The sequence below is a fragment of the Cornus florida genome, unplaced genomic scaffold (assembly GCF_030987335.1).
Source record: "Cornus florida cultivar Cherokee Brave unplaced genomic scaffold, ASM3098733v1 CherokeeBrave_3.0.0_Hap2_Chr10, whole genome shotgun sequence".
Classification (NCBI taxonomy): domain Eukaryota; kingdom Viridiplantae; phylum Streptophyta; class Magnoliopsida; order Cornales; family Cornaceae; genus Cornus; species Cornus florida.
The window spans coordinates 3,935,709-3,962,802 of NW_026775580.1; the positions used below are offsets into that span (position 1 = coordinate 3,935,709).

General features: G+C 33.3%; 1 long non-coding RNA gene across 4 annotated transcripts; it reads right to left on the minus strand.

The window, feature by feature from the left end:
- Positions 1-26,810, minus strand: LOC132276052 (uncharacterized). Of its 4 annotated transcripts, none has more exons than XR_009470826.1 (6): positions 26,596-26,810; positions 23,173-23,234; positions 22,661-22,721; positions 22,273-22,354; positions 360-491; positions 1-263 (listed from the first exon to the last, which is right to left on the minus strand). It is a non-coding gene; the product is annotated as an uncharacterized LOC132276052 (long non-coding RNA). The 4 variants fall into 4 exon arrangements; XR_009470828.1 differs by having other exon boundaries at positions 22,661-22,738; XR_009470827.1 differs by lacking the exon at positions 22,661-22,721 and having other exon boundaries at positions 26,596-26,809.
- Between the last annotated feature and the right edge of the window lie 284 nt (positions 26,811-27,094).

A 27,094-nucleotide genomic window follows, 5' to 3' on the forward strand; every position in this document is an offset into this window, starting at 1 on the left:
TAGAATGCTAAAAATTTACACTTAATGCCATTACCAAAAATAATCCATGTTTAAATTCACCATTAAACATATCAAAAGAGTAAGGCATTAATTTACAATTCATCATTAATTGTTCAACGTGCCAAAATTAAAAAGAAAATTCAATATTTCCCTGAAATTGATATTAATCTTCACATTGTTCATTAATTCCTCGCGTAAGTTGACTTCCAATTTTTCACACTTCCTCCACCTCGTTATCCATTGTACAAAATCCAAGTACGTACCTGCATCACACAAGTCCTAATTTTAGTATGATAATAATGTATATGAAGTAATGATAAAATGCTAGTTTTCTATTTCATACTCTCTAAAATATTTACCATGGTGTGAACATCAAAAATAGAGTCTCACACTTTGAGAAGCCAACAATCAAAAAACCCCCAAAAAGAAACATGCAATCCACATGACCATGCTTTGCTAGGGACTCAACTCCGTCATTTAATCGTCCAATTCTAGATAGAACAAAAAGGTCAAAAAAGGGCAAACACTCGGCAAGTGCAAGTTCCGCGTCTACAACTTGATTACCAAGAATGTAAACTACCAATAAAGGTTTAGACATAGAATGTAAGAAACATAACTGTTATGCTCTTTTAAATCTCTAAGGCATATTGATAGTTTGACATCAAAGAAAAAATAACAACTTTAAGATGGAACAAATATAGTTAACAGTTGTAAAATAACAACAAAGCTAAACTCATGCTAGTAATTAGTTCAATAGGACATATTGGAGAATTCATTGGCTTTAACATAATATACTACAAGAAAAACGTATTGGAGAACTTATTAGAATCATATCAACTAGTGAAATTTTTGTATAACATACAATTCAACAAAAAAAAAAAAGACAGAGAAAAATTTAATCAATGATTTGCTATCATTTTTGTTCTTGTTCTTCCCTTTATTGAAATTATATCAATGGCATTATCTTTATCGCTTTGTAATTTTCTTTAATAATGCACTTAACTATTAGATCCAATCATCCAAATAAAATAGACCAGAAGTTTAAAATAAAGGGGAAACATGAATAATACCAATATGCAAGCAATGAAGAAAAATATTATGAAAACGAATGAGTATTTCAAAGTTACACTTTAGAATTGTTTTGTTATATAATTTGCATTACCATGATTGTTGTTCTCTATTCATCTCTCTCCCTATAAAACAAAAAGAAAGCACAAGAAAGGAATAATTTCTTAGAAAAGGCTCTTTTTACCTGATAATAATTATGATAAGAAATAGTGTTATTTTCCATACCCCTGAACGGGGATAACTGGGTAAATTCTATCTTCTTCCAGCCTAATTTATAATTTATCTTTTGAAAATTTTGAAGATTTAACTTATCCAAGAAATCCCAAATGCATATAATGTTGTAGTTTATTGCTTGGTTCAACTGTAATTACCTTGTGCCATTCCTTATCTCTTTCATTCCTGCCAAAGACGTGACAAAAATATAGCTCTAATTTATATAAGGCCTAAACTTTATAATTAGTTAATATTATGAGCAAAGAAATAAGATATTGGGAACTTAAGAAAGATTATTTCTTGCCCCATTTACTACATATATATGTGTATATATATATATATATATATATATATATATATATTTGATAAGTACTAATAACATAAAAAGGCGTTCAAAAGGGGAACGCGTCCCTTTTACAAAAATGGAACCGGGACTAAGGCCCAAAGAATCCAAAAAAATAATTATATCATCAGAAGAAGAGCAAGAACTTCTCTTCACATAATTGAATAGAGAACAAAGAATGTGATGTTTCACCATTGCCGTAGATTACTCTTTATCTTCAAACATTCTACTATTTCTCTCCTTCCAAATACACCACCAGACACAATATGGGATAACTCTCCAGAAATCGCGACATCCCTTCTTACGTGACAACCTCTCCATACATGAATCAATTCCTTAGTAGATCGTGGCATTACCCAACATATGCCAAATAACCCAAAAATAAGATTCCAACAGTCATTCGTTACAGGGCAATGCATAAGGAGGTGGTCAATAGACTCCCCATCTTTCTTGCATAGACAACACTGATTAACAATATAGTTTCCCCTTTTCCTTAAATTATCAATTGTCAAAATCTTTCCCCAAACAACGGTCCAAACAAAGAAAGTCACCCTAGTTGGAGCCATGGATCACCAAATAGTTTTCCACGAGAAAACATAATTAACAAAATGAGATAGACATAAGAATAGGGATCTTAATTCGGAACGACCGTGGGAAGAAGGAACCCAAATCAAATCATCATTTCCTCTGCCAACACCCTCCTGCCGATACAGAAGATCCAAAAAAACACATACCTCATCTATCTCCCAATCCTGAAAAGAGCACCAAAAGTACTCATCCCACGTAATCCCACTGCTATCAAGATGATAACAATGAGCTACAAAGGCGTGTTTATCAACTGCAATACTAAATAATCTAGGAAATAAACGAGATAGTGGTTGATCACCACACCAAAGATCTTCCTAAAACTGAACGCGACGTTCATCACGAACTTTGAATCTGATGTGAGCAGAAAAGGCATCCCAACCCTTCCGAATAGACTTCTACATCCCTACTCCTCCCACAAGAGTAACCGGACGTGTAAACTAGCCTCCATCTTCTTCCCCAAACCGACAGGAAACTAACCTGTGCCAAGGACGGTGTCTTTCCCTTCCATATCTCCATAACCATTTTCCTAAGAGGGCTTAATTAAAAGGAACTATTTGTCTTATGCCAAGTCCACCTAATTTCACAGGCTTGCAAACTTGTTCCCATCTGACAAGGTGATACTTGAACTCATCTCCCCTTCCTCCCTATAGAAAATCCCTTAAATTTTTTTCAATCTTATCCGCAATGGAACAAGGGATTTGGAACATAGAAAGAAAATAAGTGGGAAGACTCGATAACGTACTCTTAATAAGAGTAACTTTACCCCCCTTGAACAAATATTGCTTTTTCTATCATGCTAATCTCTTCGCATACTTGTCAATCACTGAATCCCAACTCCCCACTATCCTTAAAGAGACCCTTAAGGGCAACCCCAAATAAGGAATAGGAAAAGAACCCACCCTGCATCCAAGAACTGCAGCTAAGGAGGAGATATCCTGAACATTCCCTACTGGGACAAGCACACTCTTAGCTACATTGACTTTTAGCCCGAAGACCGCCTGAAAATAAGTAAGGATGCATCTCAAATAACGAAGTTGAGACACATCAGCATCACAGAAAACTAGGGTATCGTCTGCGAAAAGTAAATGAGAAATCTCTATCTGATGGGCTAAGTCTCTACCCACTCTGTAATGACCCGGTCATTTTCTTCTTTTCTTTTTCCCTCAAATTTTACAGATAAATTTTTTCTGCTGTCTTTTCCTTTCGATGTTTGGTTTCTCATCACTTAGTGTCATCTCGAGTGTTCAAAAATGGATTCCGAGACTCTTTTATTTGGATTGACAACTTCCCTTGAGAACCGAGTCATTCCCACATTTTTCGTTTTTTGACATTATTCACTTTTCGACCTTTTTCCTATTTTGTCTTTTCTCGGTTTCCTTTTTCATTGCATAACCTCACTTTTTGTGCTCGGATTTTATTCTGACTTTGCATTCATCCATGATATTTATTTTTTATGATATCTACATTTTTACTTTTGTAGAAAAGCATGCTAGATGTTTACTTTTCTTGTAAAGGACATTGATGCATAACTTATAGGAAATATTCTTGACTTTTGGTGTTTTAGTGTAATTTTAGAAAGTAATTATTTTTCATCTTAGGGACCTTTTTGCAATTTAATTTGGAAGATATTTTGAAAAATGACCTTTTTACAATTTTTAAAAAATGTGACAAGTGTCACATTCTCATGGTGCCACTTGTTGGCATTGTGGTGGAAAGACTTGGAAGCATAATCTTGCAACACATGGAGGGTGGAGATTCGCCCACTTGTTGGCCTAGGATTGGTGCACTTGTTGGCTTGGATGGTTGACAAGTGTAGGCTTAGGATTAAGCCTAGGAAGGAGCCATTGATTAGTGACAAGTGTAGGCACCAAAATGAGTCTTGCATTAGTGTGTGTGAGAGGTAGTGTAAGAGCACCTAGTGAGTGGAGGATTACTAGATCATCCATTCACCATTTTTTTCACTTTATCTCTTTCATTACACTTGTTCTTCAAAACCCTAACCTAGCCACCATTGAAGAAAAGCTTGGTTAAAAGCTTGTTCCATCATTTTGGCCTCCTTCCACTCACCTTAGATCTTAAACCTTGGGAGGTAAAAGTTTCCTCTTACTCTCCTCTACAAAACCCTTGAAGGATCTATCCTAACTCCTAGTTTTGCTTTGGTATCTAGAGATTCAATTCTCTAGTGAGGTATTGATCTATGTTTTTGAAGTATTTTTATGTCATTATTGAGTGTTTTACATGCATAGAAGAGAAGAACTTGTATTCCGCCCTTAAACTATTTTAACTTGAAATTAATCTTGTCAAATTAAATATAGAATATGAAAATATAATCAATTATCTTTCATTTAGTTTTGGTTTCATGTAATTTGGATTTTAAATGAATTAGTTATGAATTTTTGATTTTCCAAGCTAGTTGTTGGAAATTTAAATCTTTTCCTTATCTGGTCCGGAAATGAATTTTTATATGGAGCTATGTTGCTTCAATGGTCATGGGTCTTACACTACTCATAATTTTTTTACGATTTTAGAGCATGACTAAATTTTATTAAAAATCTAAAACTATCTGCTGTCCATATTTTTATTGCAGCTGGAAAACATATTTTTAGATGATTTATTTCACTAACCTTTTGACATTGGATCATGGTTTAAATTTCCAATTTTGCACTCTCATATATTAAGTTTTCCCAAAATAAATTAAGTTTTCCCAATTTGGATGTCAAATGAATTTTTCATAAATTTTCAAAGTTAGAAGCTACAGGCTAAAAATGTGTTTTCTGGGTAGAATTTGTTTCGAAGTTGTGGGTCAAAACTGTTTCAATTGGGAAAGTATTTTGTTAAACTAAATTGATATTATCAAATTACAGTGTGTAATATTTCATTAGGCTTTGGATTCATTCAATTTGGATTAGAATTGATTTTTTTATGAATTTTCCGAGTTGAAGGTAACAAGCTGAAAAATCTGTCTTGCGGACCAAAAAAATTTGGGGCAATTTCATTTCGGTGGTAATTGAGATTTTCATTCCAATTAAGGTAGGGGATGTTTTAGGATTTTGTGTGTGTTGCATTGAGTGTTTTTCATGATTATACAATTTATTTGCATGCCTTGTATCAAATCTAGAAAATTAGTAATATTTAATTCTTTGTATAAGATTAAATTTACAAAGATGTATATAGCTTAGAATTAAATTGTGGCATGATGATAAATTAGGCCTTAATATGTTTGTTAACATATATTAAATTTTGGTCATTTGCATAAGAATTGCAACTTTTATTTAATATTTTTCTTTTGTAAAAGATTAATTCCCATGGCCGTGCCTTACATGAAATTAATTTATGATATGCTTTTAAATTAAGTCTTGACATATTCTTTAACATACTTTAATTTGAGAGCATTTGGATGAGTTTGAAAATCTAGAGATTTTTATTAAAAATGATTAATTAAAATCAATTTAAGGGTTCCATTGGCTTAATCAAGTTTTTAATTTCATAACTGTGATGACTAGAACTTGTATACTAGCGTATGTTAATTTGGGACCATTTGATATTTTAGAAATTAGGGATCTGATAATCATGATTTAATTAAATTCCATTTTGTTGTTTCAATGGCCTAATTAAGTTTTTGAATTGATATATGTAATGATCAAGTTATGTTGTATAACATGTGTTAATTAGGGACCATTTGGTTGAGAATTGAAACTTAGATAAATTAATTAGTTTACATGATTAATTTCCGTTTCTATTGTATTATTGATTTAATCGTGAGTTGACATTGGTGGTATGTTTAAGGCATGATTTTAAACTTGTGTTAGATTCTTCAGTTTATACTTTTAATATTGAATTATATTGTTATAGCGTGTAATGAATCGCACACTGAAGATTCGACATGTGATGTTATTATAGTGTATAACGAATCACGCTCCGAAGATTCGACATTTGTCATCCTATAGTAGTTGTGGATTTAGAGCATGAGTTGTGTGGTTACAACCTACTTGTGCATGGAATGTAGTTTCGTGCTTTATATATATTTTATATATAAGTTGTCAACTTATTTATTTTGGAGTCACTTGGGACATTGTTATGAAGACATGGCTAGAGTTTGGCTCTAGTGCGGGAGGTATGAGTTCTCCCCATTTATAATGCGCACTTAGGGTGGTATTCCTAGCGGGTCAATGCCCGGAATAACCATTTAAGTCTTGGCTTTATCTAAGATTTGATGTCCAAGTCTTCCACTACTTAATTTCGAATTCAATTCCAAGTTGGCAACCAATGTTTAATTGTGACTTGTTGTTTTGGTTATTGATGATTTAATGTTGTTAAAGTACATTCAGGCATTAAGATTTCTAATGAATCATTGCAGGTTTTTGATGTTATTAAGTACATTCAGGCATTATGATTTCTAATGAATCATTGCAGGTTTTTGATGTTGTTAAGTACATTCACGCATTATGATTTCTAATGAATCATTGCAGATTTTTGATGTTGTTAAGTACATTTAGGCATTATGATTTCTAATGAATCATTGCAGGTTTTTGATGTCGTTAAGTACATCTATGCTATTTTGTTCAAGTGCAACTTATGAATGATCCTATAGATTCATTTGGAATATAGACGTTAGGTGGCATGATCCACTTTAGTTGTTTTCGCATTTTAGATTTCAAGTCAATGGCTTTGAAGATCTATATCTTGTTGCTTTGTATATCATGCTTCTATGTTATTTGAATTGCATGAATGATGTGATTTATACTAGAAATATTTTAAGGTAGCTTAGGATGCTCCTTGAGTCTCACCTTTGACATAGACGTTAGGTGGTATGACTCTTTTGAATTGTTTTAAGTTAATATAATAACTTTGTAAAACGTTAGGTCGAAGCATGCTCATTTCCTACGAGTAGCTTTATATTACTCACTCACGTAGTGGGGACATTTTCAGGTACAAGGACCTTGATTCGGGATGCACACTAAGCCATGGAAGTTTCGTAGACTTGAAGTATCATTTTCATGAAAATGTTGGCATGAAATCCTATTTGTAGCTTTGTATGTCAAAACTTGTGTCTTTGATTCCATATCTGTAATGTGTACATAAGTACACCTTTTACGATATATTTGACTTGTGTGAGATGAGGCCGGAGGCCAATGACATTTATATTGCATCTTATGTAATTCTTGATTTCATGAAATGTTATGAAAATATTGGAAAATGATAAGTCCTTACTTCACCATGTTTGCATCAGGTGTGGGAATTCCATTCTTTTTCTTTCATAAGGTCTCTATGATCATGTATGAGGTGTGGCTAAGGGCTAAACACCATTTTGTTATAGGTTTTGTATTTTTGTTTCATTTATTGCATTTTAAGGCACTTTTGGCCATTGAGAGGTCATATTTTGCCCTTAGTGTCAAATTTGTCCGGTCTTTCAATTTGTTTTCGCTACTTTCTTTTGAGTTCCATGACTTCACGGGAAGTCATGGATGTGTCTCGGGAATAATATACATTCTAGGGACGTCATTTTTATGTAAAATGACTATTTTACCCCTGGGGGCTTATGTGTCATATTTTCGATCTTCTATTTCCACATCAGTTCTCATTGAGTTCCACGACCTCATGGAAGGTCACTTTGACTTCTTAGAGTCTTGTTTTCTATTTTCGCTTCCGCATTCGGATTCGTTATTAGGTCAATCTTCAATTCATCACAGGACGCACTGGTTTGAAAAACCAGGGCCGTCACAGGTGGTACCAGGGCTCCTAGGTTTGAATACCTTGGACGATGGGTTTTGGGTGCATATCATGTTTTTGTTGCTATGTTATACGTATGCATATGCTAATTATTAACATGTTTTGGTATTATAACATGTTTATGTGTTTCTCGATAATACGTTTGGTTTTATGACATGTCTCTATGCTTATATGCTTATGTGTTTAAAAGCATCCTTTTTTTTTAATTTTTTTTTTTAAAATTGTTTTACATGTATGCTTATTTGCTTAAGTACTTATCCCTTTAGACTACTTTCTTTAAATGCTTTAGCATAACTGTATGTTGTATACATTGATCTGCTACTTATTTGATGCATTCATTGTGTGAGTTGTATTTGATCATAATAACTCATGTTATTATTGATCTCATTTCCTTTTTACTCATATAGCGTCACAGTTTTGAGTCACGGAGAGTCTTCTCATTAGGGCTCATGTGAATGTAGAGTTGTAGTCTTCGTCTGGCGAGATGAAACGTAAGCCTCGGAGGCACCGTTTCGTCTCATTTTCTTTTGTCTTTTCGTGATGTAGTCATAGTGGTGTTAGAGGTGTCGGTGCCATCTCTTAGGACTTCGTAGTGGTCTTGACGTCATTGATGTCATGGAGGTCCTTGTTTCTAGCGTCATGGGATGATGAGTCAGGATTGACTCGAATCCTTCCTTAGGGAGCTGGGAAGTTGCCTTGTGAGCCTCAGGGCGAGGTTCTTGTGTCTTGCCTTCTTAGGACGATGGTTTCGGGATTTGGATGGGTGTGCTCACCTAGAATCTTTCTTGTGTTGCCTTAGTTAGCTCTTACGAGCTACGGTTGGGATGTGAGTCATTCTGTGTAATTAATTACACTGGCGCAAGTAATTGCTCTCCTTGGTCTTTGGAGACTTGGTGCATTACATTAGGGTTCTGGTAGAATCCCGTAGAGTTCCTATAGAGCTCGTTGGCATCTTGGTTTAGGAGATGGTTCCTTTCCTCGTAATGAGAGATTGGACTCATCCAGGTTTTGTGTTGCATTTTTGCGCGCTGTCTTTTGAGAGGCATTCCATTCATTTCTGTTGATTTTACGAACTTGCCATTTGTATAATCACTTTTACATGTTTATAAGCTCCATTATTTTCGGGCATACCTTAGAAATATGTTTATGATTTTTGACTATGTGGTAGTCTGTGTGCGCATGTATATGATACATTGTTTATATTGTATCTACTTACCATGTTTATGCCGTTGGTGGTGTAGAGCACGTTGTTATATGTTTAACCTCTATGTGATAGGTGGTTTATTTGGTTTACCTTATGTGTACTGTCCTTAGTACTATGATATTATTTGATTTATGTCATTTAAATTTTTCGAGCATATATTATATGAGTATTTGGTTTATACTGTTTTATATTGGGATTTTGTGACCTTAGATGTCGGGATTGTTATGAGCGAGCTACGTAGTAGATTTGTGTTTTGAGGTTTTAATTGCCTATGATAGGGATTTAGACCCAATGTTTTGTCTTCTGTATGTAGCCTTACTGTAGGTCTACTTTAGATCCGGCTTGGGGTTTTGGTTTTGTGGGTCCAATCCATTGGCTTGAGGGCATAGACTCGTCAGGCTGTGGATTCGGGACTGGTGCTGTTGTTGTTACATTTTCAGATGTGGCAGTCATTAGTTACGCCAGCGATAGGGATTTAAGGCCTTAAGCGTAACGGTGCCGATGACATTGTTGTTAGAGTTTTGGGATTAGCTACCCCAACTCTCGCGGATACCTGGTTCCCGTGGTACTTTTGGTAATGATTATTTTCGACATTGATGTCATTTGTATCGAAAAGTTTCTTTCTGAGTTAATCTGTTGAGGGCATGTTATGAACTAGTGCCTTATACTGTCATGCTACCTTACTGACGAGTAAGTGTGGGCGGGTTTTGGTCATTGTTCGTATTGCTATATCGTTCTTAGCCATTTGTCATGATTTGACTTGTCGTTGTCTTAGGATTCTCTCGGTGATTGACTTTGAGTTGATATGCCGATTTGTTTGGGAAGTGTCACTCAGTTCTTGATTTTTGTGTCCCTTCGGATGACCTTCAGGCTATTAGAGTTGTCCTTTAGCACCTTATGGTTTGTCCTTTGGTTTGATCTTGCTTTGATCTTGTTCGGTTCTCTTTTGTCTGTTCCTGATTTCGGGGACGAAATCCCTTTAAGAAGGGTAGGTTGTAATGACCCGGTCATTTTCTTCCTTTCTTTTTTCCTCAAATTTTACGGATAAATTTTTTCCGTTGTCTTTTCTTTTCGATGTTTGGTTTTTCATCACTTAGTGTCATCTCGAGTGTTCGGAAATGGTTTTTGAGACTCTTTCCTTTGGATTGACAACTTCCTTTGAGGACCGAGTCATTTCCATATTTTTCATTTTTTGACACTATTCATTTTTCGTCCTTTTTCTTATTTTGTCTTTTCCCGGTTTCCTTTTTCATTGCACAACCTCACTGTTTGTGCTCGGATTTTATTCTGACTTTGCATTCATCTATGATATTTATTTTCCATGATACCTACATTTTTACTTTTGTAGAAAAGCATGCTAGATGTTTACTTTTCTTGTAGAGGGCATTGATGCATAACTTATTGGAAAAAATTCTTGACTTTTGGGATTTTAGTATAATTTTGAAAAGTAATTATGTTTCATCTTAGAGACCTTTTTGCAATTTAATTTGGAAGATATTTTGAAAAATGACCTTTTTGCAATTTTTGAAAAATGTGACAAGTGTCACATTCTCATGGTGCCACTTGTTGGCATTGGGGTGGAAAGATTTAGAAGCATAATCTTGTAACACATAGAGGGTGGAGATTCACCCACTTGTTGGCCTTGGATTGGTGCACTTGTTGGCTTAGATGGTTGACAAATGTAGTCACCAAAATGAGTCTTGCATTAGTGTGTGTGAGAGGTAATGTACGAGCACCTAGTCAGTGGAAGATTATTAGATCCTTTACTCACCATTTTTTTCACTTTATCTCTTTCATTACACTTGTACTTCAAAACCCTAACCTAACCAACATTGAAGAAAAGCTTAATTAAGAGCATGTTCCATCATATTGGCCTCCTTCCATCACCTTAGATCTTAAACTCGGGAGGTAAAGTTTCCTCTCACTCTCCTCTACAAAACCCTTGAAGGATCTAGCCTAACTCCTAATTTTGCTTTGGTATCTAGAGATTCAATTTTCTAGTGAGGTATTGATTTATAATTTTGAAGTATTTTTATGTCATTATTGAGTGTTTTACATGCATAGAAGAGAAGGACTTCTATTCTGCCCTTAAATTGTTTTAACTTGAAATTAATCTTGTCAAATTAAATATAGAACATGAAAATATAATCAATTAGCTTTCATTTAGTTTTAGTTTCATGTAATTTGGAATTAAAATGAATTAGTTATGAATTTTTGAAGTTGCCAGTTAGTTGCTGGAAATTTAAATCTTTTCCTTATCTGGTCCGGAAATGAATTTTTATATGGAACTGTGTTGCTTCAATTGCCTTGAAATTTTTATTGGAACTTCCCCCATGGGTGTTACACTACTCAGAATGTTTTCACGATTTTATAGCATGTCTAAATTTTATTAAAAATCCGAAACTATCTACTGTCTATGTTTTTATTGCAGCTGGAAAACATATTTTTAGATGATTTATTTCACTAACCTTTTGACATTGGATCATGGTTTAAATTTCCAGTTTTATACTCTCATATGTTTACTTCCAAAATAAATTAAGTTTGCCCAATTTGGATGTCAAATTAATTTTTCATGAATTTTCAAAGTTGGAAGCTACAGGCTGGAAATGTGTTTTTTGGGCAGAATTTGTTTCAAAGTTGTTGGTCAAAACTGTTTCAATTGGGAAAATATTTTGTTAAACTAAATTGATATTATCAATTTATAGTGTTTAAGTTATCATTGGGCTTTGGATTCATTCAATTTGGATTAGAATTGAATTTGTTATGAATTTTCCAATTTGAAGGTAATAAGTTAAAAAATCTATCTTGCGGACCAAAAAAATTTGGGACGATTTTATTTCGATGGTAATTGGAATTTTCATTCCAATTGTGGTAGGGGATGTTTTAGGATTTTGTGTGTGTTGTATTGAGTGTTTTCCATAATTATACAACTTATTTGCATGCCTTGTATCAAATCTAGAAAATTAGTAATATTTAATTCTTTGTATAAGATTAAATTTACAAAGATGTATATAGCTTAGAATTGAATTGTGGCATGATGATAAATTAGGCCTTAATATGTTTGTTAGCATATATTAAATTTTGGTCATTTGCATAAGAATTGCAACTTTTATTTAATATTTTTCTTTTGTGAAAGATTAATTCCCATGGGCGTGCCTTACATGAAATTAATTTATGATATACTTTTAAATTAAGTCTTGACATATTCTTTAACATACTTTAATTTGAGAGCATTTGGATGAGTTTGAAAATCTAGAGATTTTTATTAAAAATGATTAATTAAAATCAATTTAAGGGTTCTATTGGCTTAATCAAGTTTTTAATTTCATAACTGTGATGACTAGAACTTGTAGACTAGCGTATATTAATTTGGGACCATTTGATATTTTAGAAATTAGGGATTTGATTATCATGATTTAATTAAATTCTATTTTGTTGTTTCAATGGCCTAATTAAGTTTTTGAATTGATATATGTAATGATCGAGTTATGTTGTATGACATGTGTTAATTAGGGACCATTTGGTTGAGAATTGAAACTTAGATAAATTAATTAGTTTACTTGATTAGTTTCCGTTTTTATCGCATTATTGATTTAATTATGAGTTGACATTGGTGGTATGTTTAAAGCATGATTCTAGACTTGTGTTAGATTCTTCAGTTTTTACTTTCAATATTGAATTATATTGTTATAGCGTGTAACGATTCACACACTGAAGATTCGACATGTGATGTTATTATAGCGGGTAACGAATCGCGCTCTGAAGATTCGACATTTGTCATCCTATAGTTGTAATGACCCAGTCATTTTCTTTCCTTTCCTTTTCTCAGAATTTCACGGATATTTTTTTTCCGTTGATCTTTTCCTTTCTACGTTCGGTTTCTCGCCACATTATGTCATCTTGAGTGCTCGGGGATGGTTTCCGAGACTCTTTTCCTTGGATTGACGACTTCCTTTGAGGACCGAGTCATTTTCACATTTTCACTTTTGTGACACTATTCACATTTCGTCTTTTTATCGGTTGTCACTTGTTAGCTTAACCTCACTTTTCGTGTTCGGATTTGATTCCGGTTTTGCATGCATCCACAATATTTAAATTCCATGCTATGTGTATTTTCACTTTTGTAGAAAAGCATGCTAAGTGCTTACTTTTCTTGTAAAGGGTATAGATGCATGACCTTTTTGTAATTTTCTAAACTTTAGGGGTTTTTGTGTAAGTACTGTAAAGTAATTATTTTTCGTCTTAGGGACCATTTTATAATTTAATTTTGGAGATATTTTCAAAAAGGACCTTTTTGCAATTTTCGAAAAGTGTGACAAGTGTCACACTCTCATTGGTCTACTTGTTGACATTTGTGTGGAGACACTTTGAGGCCTTGGATGATGACACATGGAGGGTGAAGATTCACCCACTTATTGACCTAGGATTGGTGCACTTGTTGGCTTAGATGGTTGACAAGTGTAGGCTTAGGATTAAGCCTACAATGGATGCTTGAATGAGTGACAAGTGTAGGCTCACAATTTGATCTTGCATCAGTGTGTGTGTGAGAGGTAGTGTAAGAGCACATAGTGAGTGGAGGATCTCTATCCCCTCCACTCACAATTCAACTTCATCATTTTTTCCATTTCCTCCCTCTCTTGTAAAGAAAACCCTAGCCTCCATGGATGGAGCCTAAAGCCTTAAGCTTTGACCTTAATTTTTGAGAGCCTTCCATTGATTTCCAAGCTTGAACTTGGGAATACTTTTTGTTCCTCTCATCCTCCTCTTCATAACCCTTGAAGGGTTTACCATTTTATGTTGATTTGCCTTGGATTCTAGAGAGACACTTCTTTAGTGAGGTAGGGGATGTTATAGGGTTGTTTCTTGCATGCTATTGATGCTTATATAAGTTGTATGCATGTCTTTTGCAATTTGAGAAATTAGTGATTCATCATATCTTGCATATAAATCATTTTAGACTTGGTAAATGGCATGGCCATGAGTTGATCCTTGATATATATTAATTTAGCATGATTTAGATGAGTTTTCAATTCTAGAGATTAAATGGAATTAATTTGATTTAAATTCTAGTAAATTGTATTTTACTTGTATCCCATTTTAGACTTGAGATATGGTATGACCATGATTTGGTACTTGATATATATTAATTTGGGATCATTTGAATAACTTTTGAAATCTAGAGATTTGATTAATTTAAATTAATTAAATTTTATATGATGCTATCTTGCTCATTTAACACTTTTGATTTGATATATGTAATGAGCATGCTATGTTGTTTAACATATATTAATTTGAGGTTATTCGAATTTGATCTGAAATCTAGAGAATTTGATTATATTGTTTAATTAAATTCTCTCTAATGGCTCCATGGATCTATTGGTATTTTAGAAGTTGTTTCTATATTCAAATCATGGACTTGAACTTGTTATGTATTCACTTTGTTGTGTTCTGAGCATTGGACAACTTTGTTGTTATATTTATATTCATGAGAACATGTTTTCTTTATGGAATATATTGATGCCATGTGTAGTGAATTGCACACTTTGTAATTGACATTATGTATGTCCTTTTAGAATTGAAACTCTAAGGCATGGATTGTGCGGTTTCAACCTACTTGTGCATGGAAGGTGTTTTCATGCATTATATAAGTTATGTATAAGTTGTGAACTTATTTGGTTTATTTTTGGAATCTTGGGACATGGTTACTAGTAATATGGCTAGAGTTTGGCTCTAGTGTGGGAGGTATGAGTTCTCCTCAATTGAGATAGTGCACACTTAGGGTGGTCTTCCCTGCGGGTTAGTGCCTGGAATAACCATTGAGGTCTCGGCAGAATTCCTAACTTAGATGTCCAAGTCTTCCACTATTTGGTTTCGCATTCAATTCCAAGTTAAAAATCATGTTTATATTGTAACTTGTGGTTTTGGTTATTGGCGATTTTGATGTTGTTAAGTACAACCATGTTTATAATTTTAATGAATCATTTTGATGTTGTTAAGTACATCTATATTTATGATTTTAATGAATCATATTGATGTTGTTAAGTACATCTACATTTATGATTTTAATGAATCATTTTGATGTTGTTAAGTACATCTATGTTTTATGATTTTTGTGAATCATTTTGATGTTGTTAAGTACATTTATGTTTTATGATTTTTGTGAATCATTTTGATGTTGTTAAGGGCATCTATGTTTTATGATTTTAGTGAATCATTGTGAACTTTGATGTTGTTAAGTACATTATGCCTTATATGTTCAAATGTGGTTTAGGAATGATTCTACAGATTCATTTGGAACATAGACGTTAGGTGGCATGACCCACTTTGGTTATTCTAGCATTTTAGATTTCAAGTTGATAACTTTGAAAATCTATATCTTGTTACTTGTATAGCATGTTCCTATATTGTTTGGAATTGCATGAAAGAGCTGATTGATGCTAGAAATGATCTTTGGTAGCTAGGATGCTCCTTGAGTCTCACATTTGACATAGACGTTAGGTGGAATGAACCACAATAATTAAATCATGCAAACTTGTAAAACGTAGGTCGATGCATGCTCATTTCCTACGAGTAGATTTATGTTGCTCACCCCAAAGTTACTGGGGCATATTTCAGGTACAAGAATCAAGGTTGCGATTCTCGTCATGCTTGGATGATTAGTGGACTTGAAGATTTCCATTTCTTGTAAAGGTTGGCTTGAAAAGCCATTTTGTAGTCTTATATGTCAAAATGTATATATTTGATTCCATATATATAATGTGTACATGAGTACACACTTTTCAATGTATTTGACATGTATGAGATGAAGCCGGAGGCCAATGACTTGTATTTTGTATCATTTGTACTTTTTGACTCCATGAAATATTATGAATATATTGAGAAATGTTAAGTTATTGTCTCACTATGTTTGCATCGCGTGTGGGAATTCCATTTCGATTCTTCCGTAGGATCTCATTAATCATGCATGAAGTGTGGCCAAGGGCCAAATGGTAATTTCCAATCATTTGTTAATTTTGGTTTTCAAAATTTCCATTTCATATTTATTTTTGCCTTTTTGGCCGTTGGGGAGTCGGATTTTGACTCGACAATTTTCGGGAGCCGTGGACCATTCCTGTGTGCTCAAAATCACTTATTACGTTTGCGTTCATATTCGTTTCAGCCTAGAAATGCACTTGGGGTCAAATGCATACTTGGTGCAAAGTTGCATTTTTGCCGTTTTGAGCCTAAACTGAGCATAAGGGCATTTTGGGGTTTTCACATAAAAAATAAAGTTTTATTTTGGCATGGTTGGCTAGAAAACATGATTTTGAGGGTAGTTTCTTCTTTGTGTTTTTTTGAAAAAGGCCTAAAAAGTCCTCAAAATTGCATTTCAAGGTTGCATTTCAGGTGCAGCCTTCAGCAGTTCGAGCGCTCTAAGGGGGGTTCGAGCGCTCGAAGTTGGGGCAGAGAGTTTTAGCCCTTGGGCATGTGCCATTCGAGCACTTGAAGCCCTTGCACGAGCGCTCGAGGTACTGTTCATATGTGTGTGTGTTTGTGTCTTGGTTCAGCACTGCACCTCCGACTTCAAACTATCATATCTTCTTCGTTTTAACTCCAAATTGGTCCGTTAAATTGACCGCATTGAAATAAGCTTTCCAATGGATCCAATTACATCTTCAGATTCTTCTTGTAACTCAAGATATTCAAGTTTTAGTAAGGTAGTGTCTGTTTTTGGTTCGAATCGGGATAGGGTTTCCCTTCCTTCGACTTCAGAACTTAATATCTTTGCCGTTCGGACTCCGAATCAAGTGATTATTGAGTCTATCTTTATTAATTTTTTGTTTTATTTCTAATGGTGTGCACGGTGGCACCCATTTGAGTATGGAATGACCATTTTGCCCCTAGGTTCATTCTTATCCGTTTTTGAAACGTTGCTTCTGCATTTACTTCCTTTGGGTTTCGTGACCTCGTTGAGGGTCACATTGGTGTCTTAGAGGAGTGTTGTATCTCTAGAGACCATTGTTTTATCTTTTACTTCCGCATTTTGGATCCATTTTGGGTCATCACAGGACCACACTGGGTTGAAAAATCCAGGGTCATCACAATAGTAGTTGTGGATTTAGAGCATGAGCTGTGTGGTTACAACCTACTTATGCATGGAATGTAGTTTCGTGCTTTATATATATTTCGTATATAAGTTGTTAACTTATTTATTTTGGAGTCACTTGGGACATTATTACAGAGACATGGCTAGAGTTTAGCTCTAGTGCGGGAGGTATGAGTTCTCCTCATTTATAGTGCGCACTTAGGGCGGTATTCTTAGCGGGTTAGTGTCCAGAATAACCGTTTAGGTCTTGGCTTTATCCAAGATTTGATGTCCAAGTCTTCCACTACTTGATTTCGCATTCAATTCCAAGTTGGCAACCAATGTTTAATTATGACTTGTGGTTTTAGTTATTGGCGATTTAATGTTGTTAAGTACATTCAGGCATTATGATTTCTAATGAATCATTGCAGGTTTTTTATGTTGTTAAGTACATTCAGGCATTATGATTTCTAATGGATCATTGCAGGTTTTTTATGTTGTTAAGTACATTCAAGCATTATGATTTATAATAAATCATTGCAGGTTTTTGATATTGATAAGTACATCTATGCTATATTGTTTAAGTGCAACTTATGAATGATCGTATAGATTCATTTGGAACATAGACGTTAGGTGGCATGACCCACTTTAGTTGTTTTCGCATTTTAGATTTCAAGTCAATGGCTTTGAAGATTTATATCTTGTTGCTTTGTATAGCATGCTTCTATGTTGTTTGAATTGTATGAATGATGTAATTTATGCTAGAAATGTTTTAAGGTAGCTTAGGATGCTCCCTGAGTCTTACCTTTGACATAGACGTTAGGTGGCATGACCCTTTTGAATTGTTTTTAGTTAATGAAATAACTTTGTAAAACGTTAGGTCGATGCATGCTCATTTTCTACGAGTAGCTTTATGTTACACACCCACGTAGTGGGGACATTTTTCAGGTACAGGGACCTTGATTCAAGATGCACACTAAGCCATAGAAGTTTTGTAGACTTGAAGTATCATTTTCATGAAAATGTTAGTATGAAATCCTATTTGTAACTTTGTATGTTAAAATTTGTATCTTTGATTCCATATATCTAATGTGTACGTAAGTACACCTTTTACGATGTATTTGACTTGTGTGAGATGAGGCCAGAGGCCAATGACATTTATATTGCATCTTATGTAATTCTTGATTTCATGAAATGTTATGAAAATATTGGAAAATGTTAAGTCCTTATTTCACCATGTTTGCATTGGGTGTGGGAATTCCATTCTTTTTCTTTGATAGGGTCTTTATGATCATGTATGAGGTGTGACCAAGGGCTAAACACCATTTTGTTATAGGTTTTGCATTTTTGTTTCATTTATTGCATTTTAAGGCACTTTTGGCCATTGAGAGGTCATATTTTGCCCATGGGGTTAAATTTGTCCGCTTTTTGTTCAATTTATTTCCGTTACTTTCTTTTGAGTTCCGTGACTTCATAAGAAGTCATGGATGTGTCTCGGGAATAATATACATTCTAGGGACGTCAATTTCTATGTAAAATGACTATTTTGCCCCTGGGGGCTTATTTGTCATATTTTCAATCTTTTGTTTCCACGTCAGTTCTCATTGAGTTCCACAATCTCATGGAAGGTCACTTTGACTTCTTAGAGTCTTGTTTTCTGTTTTCGCTTCTGCATTTGGATCCGTTATTGGGTCAATTTTCGTTTTATTACAGGACGCACTGGCTTGAAAAACTAAGGCTGTCACATACACTGACACTGTTAATAAAGCCAAGATCCTCTGCCCTGCGCATAAGTTTGCTTAATCCCTCCATAACAACAAGAAAGATGAAAGATGACAAAGGATCGCCTTGTTTTGATGACCTTTTAGTCTAAGCCATGGTATGACGATGATTTTTACGCTTTTCAGTTACATGGAGATCAACATGCACCTATTCTAGTTATGTGGCTAATAAAACACCGGTATGCTGTGCTTCACTCTCATCATTTTATAATCGACCATCACATCATTCCCCAATTGTAGCTGTGGATGCCGAGCAACAGACCAGAATACTACTAAATGCACTAGGTTTGTTATTACTAACAGCATCCTTAAATTATGAGAGCAAGCAGCTAAAGGCATGTTTTTGTTTTGTGATTATCTTTTTATCACCAGACTATAGTTTGCAATTTAATTCACCACTTGTATCCGTATTTGTGTTCAACAGAGAAAGTTCTCCTTTATCAATGGAAAATGCTCTTTATAATTGACCTGATCCTGACATTGTGCAATGCTCTGATCATATGTGCCCACTTCGAGTTCACTGGCATGTTAAGACCAACTACATGGATCACTGGAGGGTGAAACTGACAATCTCTAACTATAATTATGGAAGAAACTACTCAGACTGGAATGTGTTGGTTCAGCATCTAGGTTTCAGTCAATCTATTCGAACCTATAGCTTCAACAGTACAGTGCTTCCTACTGCTGACATAAAAGGTATTATAGCCAATGCGGCATTTCATGCCCTAAATGGAATCTCTTTTATCTGAAAATGTTATAATATCATGTGGCAGTAGTGGAAGTAACTCAAATTAGAAGAATATTCCTAACTAAAAAGCAAGGTATGTATACCTCTTAACCTTGATGCATGCATTAAATATATGTGTGTGTGTCATGGTCTAGCAACCCAAATATCTTTACCTTACCAGTGTCAAATGATTATCTGGACATGTAATGTGATTGACCCTGTTGTACCGATTAAGATCATATATTGAATATGATCAATGGAAGAGATTTAACTATCCATCAAAAAGTTTGATATACATTAAATCACTAAATTAACTAACTGGTCTGGATTTAGTAGACTGAGACATATCAAAAGTTAGATCTTCATTTGACTTAAACATAGTTACTAGTGCTATGTAAAGATTTCTCGAACCACTGGTCATTTAGTTTGAGCAATTTACCTCCTTTTATGAAGTATGTTGGGGTGGATCGAGACCGCACTATAAGAAAATTGATATTTTACTACTTTAATTGGCGACATTCATAAAAAACAAGCCATCTATATACTAATTCACAACTTATTTTTCCAGCAAGTCATTAAAAGTTAAAAAAATGGTTATATTGACGGCTTGCACTTAATTTTCCTTTCAAGTTTCTTTTCAAGGTCGGCATTTTCTATTATAACGACTTATATGCTATATCGTTAATATTAGGCCCAAAATTTTTTTAAAGATTGCCACTTTCCCTCAAATTTTTGGGCCAAAATTTATTTAAAGACCCACTTTCCCTCCTATATGACTTCAAGAAAAAAAAAGATTCCCTCACTATAAACCTAGTACACACGATTGTTTCTTTTTCCCTTTGTAAACCCTAAATTTCATCCAGTTTCAGCAGAGCCCCTAATCTACTCCTTCATCGGAGAAAAATACTAAGACATGAAATTGATGTCTGAAAAAGGCAGGAATGAGACGGGTCTATATCCAGGGAAAGCTTGAACTCAATTCCAATCTTTGATTGTTGCTTAGGAGCTGCTCCTACATAAGAAAATGAGAAGGAAATTATATGTGTTTGATAATGGGTCATTCAGGTTTCTTTATTTTTGTTGATTCAGGTCAATCGAATGTGTTGGATAATGGGTCATCCAGAGATAATTATGCAGATTCAATGTTTGATATTGAGAACCTTAAAAGGTCTGAGCGATCAAAATTTTGTACACTACACATATGCTACTCCTCTATGACCAGTATATAATATTGAAGTTGTACATTTTACATTTGTTGGGATTATATTTTTGTCCAAATTCCACCTTGTTCTTTTATATTTCAAATATTTTTAAAGTGGTATCAAACTTTTTGAAATACCTGTATCCATTGTTAGGTTGCTCTATTCTCCATAGACACGGATGTTTTGCCTACTTAATATATATATATATATATATATATATATATATATATATATATATATTCATGGTAACTGTCACACATTTTTTCCACATCCATGATTCTAAGTTGAAGTGGGTGAAAGATTTTAATGATATGTGCATATTATTTTATTAAATGAGATATTTTTCACAAATTATGTTCAAATTTTGATGGACGACTGATTATAATATTGAATACAATCCAAACAATCACAACCTTAGCTTCGAAATAGGGGGAGCTAAATGTTTCAACTTGTAGAAAAAACAGGATTTGTTGAAAATTCTATGTTATGATTGACTATCTAAAAACTTCATTACCTACACGGAATTATTTACTTTTTTTATTTATTCTTTCATCGGAAGTTTCAGAAGATGCATACACCCAACCTTGACCTTTATGGACTCGAAGTCTTGAACTTTCAATTTTCTCTTTGAAGTAAAATAGCTCTTATTAGACGATTACTAGTGTTAATTATTGTTTACTGCAAAGAATAAAAAAGAATGTTGCAAGTTGTGAGTTGGTTTTTGAGAGCACAAGAGAAAATAGATTATGAAATACATATCTTTTATTATAATTACCAACCAAAAGTGAAACCTAATTAAACACAAGTCCTCTAGGCTTTGGAGCTTGAACTCCAGGAGAGATTTGACCTAGAGGAGGTTGTTGGATCATATTGGGGTTTAGATAACCAAGATTCACATTGTGGTATTCTATTAGAGTGATGTGATGGTCAAAATTGGAATGAGAGGAATGATAAAAAACTTTCTACCTCACGTACACAACAACAACCAACAACAACTTCACAACAATCAACAACAAATAACAATCAACTACAAATAACAATCAAACACAACCTCCACATACGATGTTCCCATACTCCCATGTTATATCAATGCAATAAAGTAATGGCCACGACAAGGACCCATGCTTTCAACATTAAAGTAATAGCCATGATAAGAGCTTATGCTTGACAAAAGTTGGAAATCTAATTTTAACGCATATAATATTATTTTTCAACATAGGTCTTACAAGTTATAGCAATGTGACTTTAATATATCATTGATCAAGATCACTTTGGCAGGTTAATTTTACCTGACTTCACATAGAGATAATTGAAAAATGAACTTCATTAGCTAGATGAATTTAGAACATACCTGGCAGAGATGAAGATTGAGAACCAGAACTATGCTCCTAATCTTACTTCAAAAGTAATGATTTTGTTCTGCTCCTAGTAAACTGGTTAAAATAGATCATGTGAGGAAAAAAATTAAAAATGTAATGCCAACATATATAAAAAATAAAATAAAATAAAATCAGATCATATATTAATTACTACTTTTTTAAAAAAAAAAAAAAAATTAATGAATGACCAATTGACCTCTAAAACTTTCACATATTTGGTAGGCTATATAACCATGCTTTCACAATAAGTTAAGATTATGAGAAATTACATTATGGGAACAAGTAAATACAGGAGGAGGAATGCATATAGATGCAACACCCAAACTGAATAGATAAAAATATGAAATTAAAAGAACTTACCAGCATAAAATCTTCCGGTTAGATTCTTAAGGGTGTTCGTAGCATGTTCTTCCTCTATAAACTAAAAATAAACATTACCTATTTTTCATTAAAGTAGAAGTAATATTATACAACAAATCAAACAAGAAGCACAAGAAATTTTTGAACAACACCAAGCAAGCTGGGAGTGGGTACATAAAGGGGAGGTTTCAACTAAGCCAAAGAAATTGGTCGATAAATGGGTGGTTAAACAGAAAGGCAATTTGGTATTAATAATATTGAGAGGCTACCAAAATTGTATGGAATATTGGGGTGTGGTGGTAAATGAGAATCAAACAACACTACTCCAACTCTTTTAAAGTACCCTCCAAAAAACCATACAACTCAGGAGAATCTCTTTGCTATCTATTAATTGTTTGTTTTATGTTTTCAACTTCAACTCTATCAAACACAACCAACAGTATCTTCCTTCTACTGAGATCCTTTCCTTCCAAACATGTACACTTATGATGTGTTCACAAAACAGAATTTACCATTTCCGAATTTCCTTTCCAATTATGCATTGCCCAGAGCAATCATCCACGCATTTAGCTAGCTGTAGTGACAATGCAAGATTCAAAATCTATCCGTGGTTAGAATATAGAGCTCGGAAATTCAGAAAGTAGTTATACAAGTATTCGTAGTGTTTTGATGGATGACTATGAGGGAAAGCTGCATTAATGCATTTGAATCTACAATATATATACCTACTTTTCATCAATATCAAATTTATAGACTTAGATGATTTTTGTGATTAATTTAAGAATATATATATATATATATATATATATATATAACTGGAAATAATAGAATTATAATACTTGAGGGAGAGACCACAAGGTAATGATAGGGATAGACCAGTACAGTACAGTGTTACACAACCAAATTAGCTTAGTAATGAATTAAAAGTGTTAGGTATATAAATTTAATTTCGTGACTAATGAATGATGACTAAGTAGTGTCAGTAGCATCAAGTTCGGGATGTGTTGATTAAGAGTGGGCAATGATTAAACAATTAATAAGTAGTCCCCAATTCTACTAGTAAAGTGGTCTTTAAAGCTTCTCTTCTTGGCTTGGATCCATCTATAACTCACTTAGCTTTAAGACACTCAAATATAGTTCACCGACATTAATATCAATATCAATATCAATATCATCAATACGTACACACAATTATTATTATGATCCATTCTACAGCTTGCTAACCGCCTATATATATATTCATGTATACATATATCATTCATACTCTTTAATAATTCTCAGCCAATGTATTTTTAAATATATAGTCGCACGCTTAGAACCTAGCTTATACCAAATTTTGTACCACCTATAATGTTATACGAAGTACAAAACTAGTTGGAATTTTAATTAGAGCAACATTATTGAGGCTGTAAAATATTTTTTGCAATGATATATAGAAGCATTCATATTTGATTGAGACTTCACATTGTTTATCCTTGGAGACTTGGACCCATTTTTCCTTCATGTATGCACCTATTGAGGGAGGGATAATAATTTTTTTTGATACATATATATATATACACACACACATATATATATTAGCAATCTATACATATATATATGTCTGATTAGAGGGAATATTGTTACACAGTCAACTAGTATGGAGAATTAATTTGGTCCATTGCTTGGTGACCACTATATATCAAAATTGAGTTTGACAGATTGTAGAACACAACTAGTTTGAATATATATATGTGTGTGTGTGGGCGCGCGTGTTGTGTGTGTCAGCATGAGATTTTTTTATTTACTACTGATTTTAAATCAGATTTACGGTGGCATTCATTTGTTACGCACTCATAACAATCTGTAAGAAGTAGGTTCAGTGAAATTAATACAAAATTATATATATTCTTTAGATATATACATATGTTCATATACAGCTTTAGCCTTTCCATATTATTGATGTGCTTTCTTTTCTAGGCTAGCTCACTTCTAAAAAAAAATTATTAGGTATAGTTAACTGAACACGCGCGCGCACACAGACAATTATCATTGAATAGTTTTTGTTTGGTCATTTAGGAATGTAAACAAAGATGTCATATATACATTAGTGTTTGGGAGGATCATATATCATTCTCTACCGTTTAATTAATATTTTTGTATATAGTTCCAATTCCAATTAAGTGGTAGCTACTGAGAAGTATAATATTAATAAAATTAAGCATCGCAAACTAGTGGACATTATGAAACAAGAAAGTAAAGCATCCAAACCAAAGGCCTGGCACTGAAAATAAAACATCTCTAATAATAAATGTTCCAAAAATAGGAATTTATTAATTAACTATAATATTTGAAAAAATCAGGTAATTAGTAGTATCGTGCAAGCTAGTTTTATTTTTTAAATCAAAGTGGGTTATTTCTATGTCATCATAGGTTCTGTTCAATTTTGATCTATACACATTTTGTATTCATGCCTCTGGACCAAACACTAATATAAAATAAAACAAAGAAATAAAAATAAAAAAGATTACCTATGTATTGGCCAATCATATAGTATAAGAATTGGGGATAATGGGGACATAATCATACCGTTTTCTTCATTCTTGAAGATCAATTTTGGATTATTTGGGGCCAGGATGATCAATGTTTTGTTTTCCAATATCTTGAAATGCAGGTGTTTTAACAAACATGAGGGGCACAAGACTAACAACTTTATTTATATATATTTATGAAAAAGGAAATTCAAGAGAATATTTTAATTAAGCTTAAGTTTGTAATTGGTTTATTAATTTTCTAATATTGTGATTATGTGCATTTGCTGCAAGGTCACTGTATTGAGCCCTCAATGTGGCATGAGAATGTTTATACACTATCAGCCTATCACATATGGTCATTTTCACTTTTCTCCCGACAAATACTTTGTACAAGCTAAAATTAAATAATTATTTATTTTCTAATCATCTTTTCTTTGTATTCCTTCCTTCCTTCCTTCATATCAAACAATTAATTGGGCATTAAAATTAAAAAAATTAAACATTTGACTTAGGAGCATCAACATATATAATTAGATGATTATTCTCTACTTTTTGGTAAGCAATTATTTCTAAATGGAGGGAAAGTGCTTAAAATTCTTCCCAGAAAAAAAGTAAAGTTAATAATGACAACATTTAATCAACTCTTATTTATGCTATAGTTTCATTCTTGACTCATATATGTGTATATGTATATATATATATATATATATATATATATATATATATATACTTGATGCATTCTTAAGTAATCCTTTGCCAAACTTGTACTCTCGTATGCAAAAAAATTGTAAGGAATGTTTCTTATTCTTGTAAGCTAGCTAGAGAACTTAAAGCAAGCATTAACTATAGTTGTTGACTTAATCAGTGACAATTAATGCAATAATTAACGTATTAAATCTTTATTTGAATTTTCTTATTCGATTTTTTCATTTAAATTTATAAAATATATTAAGGAGCTACGCAGCCTTTGATCCATCGCTGGACCTTAGATCCATATAATTTGAGTCCCAAAAAGAATATATATATATATATATATATATCAAATTTACTTCGAGGCTTGCAGATGACAAGTTTGTAGGTGATGCACATATATTATAAAAAAAAATCCAGAAAGAGTTAGAGGAAGTGGTGGGCATGGACAGATTAGTGGAGGATATATATATATATATATATATATATATATATATATATATATATATATATATATATATTATATGAATGCAAATAAAAACTGAAACCCATTCAATAATGAAATATAAAACAAAAAAAACCCAAATCCAGTCACAACCAAAGCAAATTCAGCAAATAAAATCGACAATAAACCAAGAAAAAAAATATGCATGAGTTAACCCTAAAAATGTTTAAGAAATAGGGATTGAAGAAAACCCTTAAAATGTTTGAGAAAGAGGGATTGTAGATTACCTGAAAAATGAAGCTAAGTCCGGATCCTTGGTTCTAAAGAGTAAAGAGAGGGTTGAACTCTGTGTTGGTCAAGGTAAAAATTGGTTGAGATAGCTCAACTCTCCTTTTCCTGTCGAACCAGAAGATGTGGCCTTCACACAGCGGACCTTCTGCTGAATCTGATTTCTTGAAGTGAGACCAGATGATATCGATAATGGAAGAAACAAAAGGATTAAGGCAATTTGAGAGACTGGCTGCTGTGTAATGACCCGGTCATTTTCATTCTTTTCTTTTTGGGTAATTTTTTTTTTCGTCTTTTTCCCTATTTCGTCTTTTTTTTTAGTTTATCATTTTTCCTTATATAACCTCACTTTTTGTGCTCGAATTTGATTATGTCTTTGCATACATCCATGATATTCAATTTCCATGATATCTACATTTTTACTTTTGTAGGAAAACATGCTAGATGTTTACTTTTCTTGTAAAGGTTTTGGATGCATAACTTTTTGGTAATATTCTT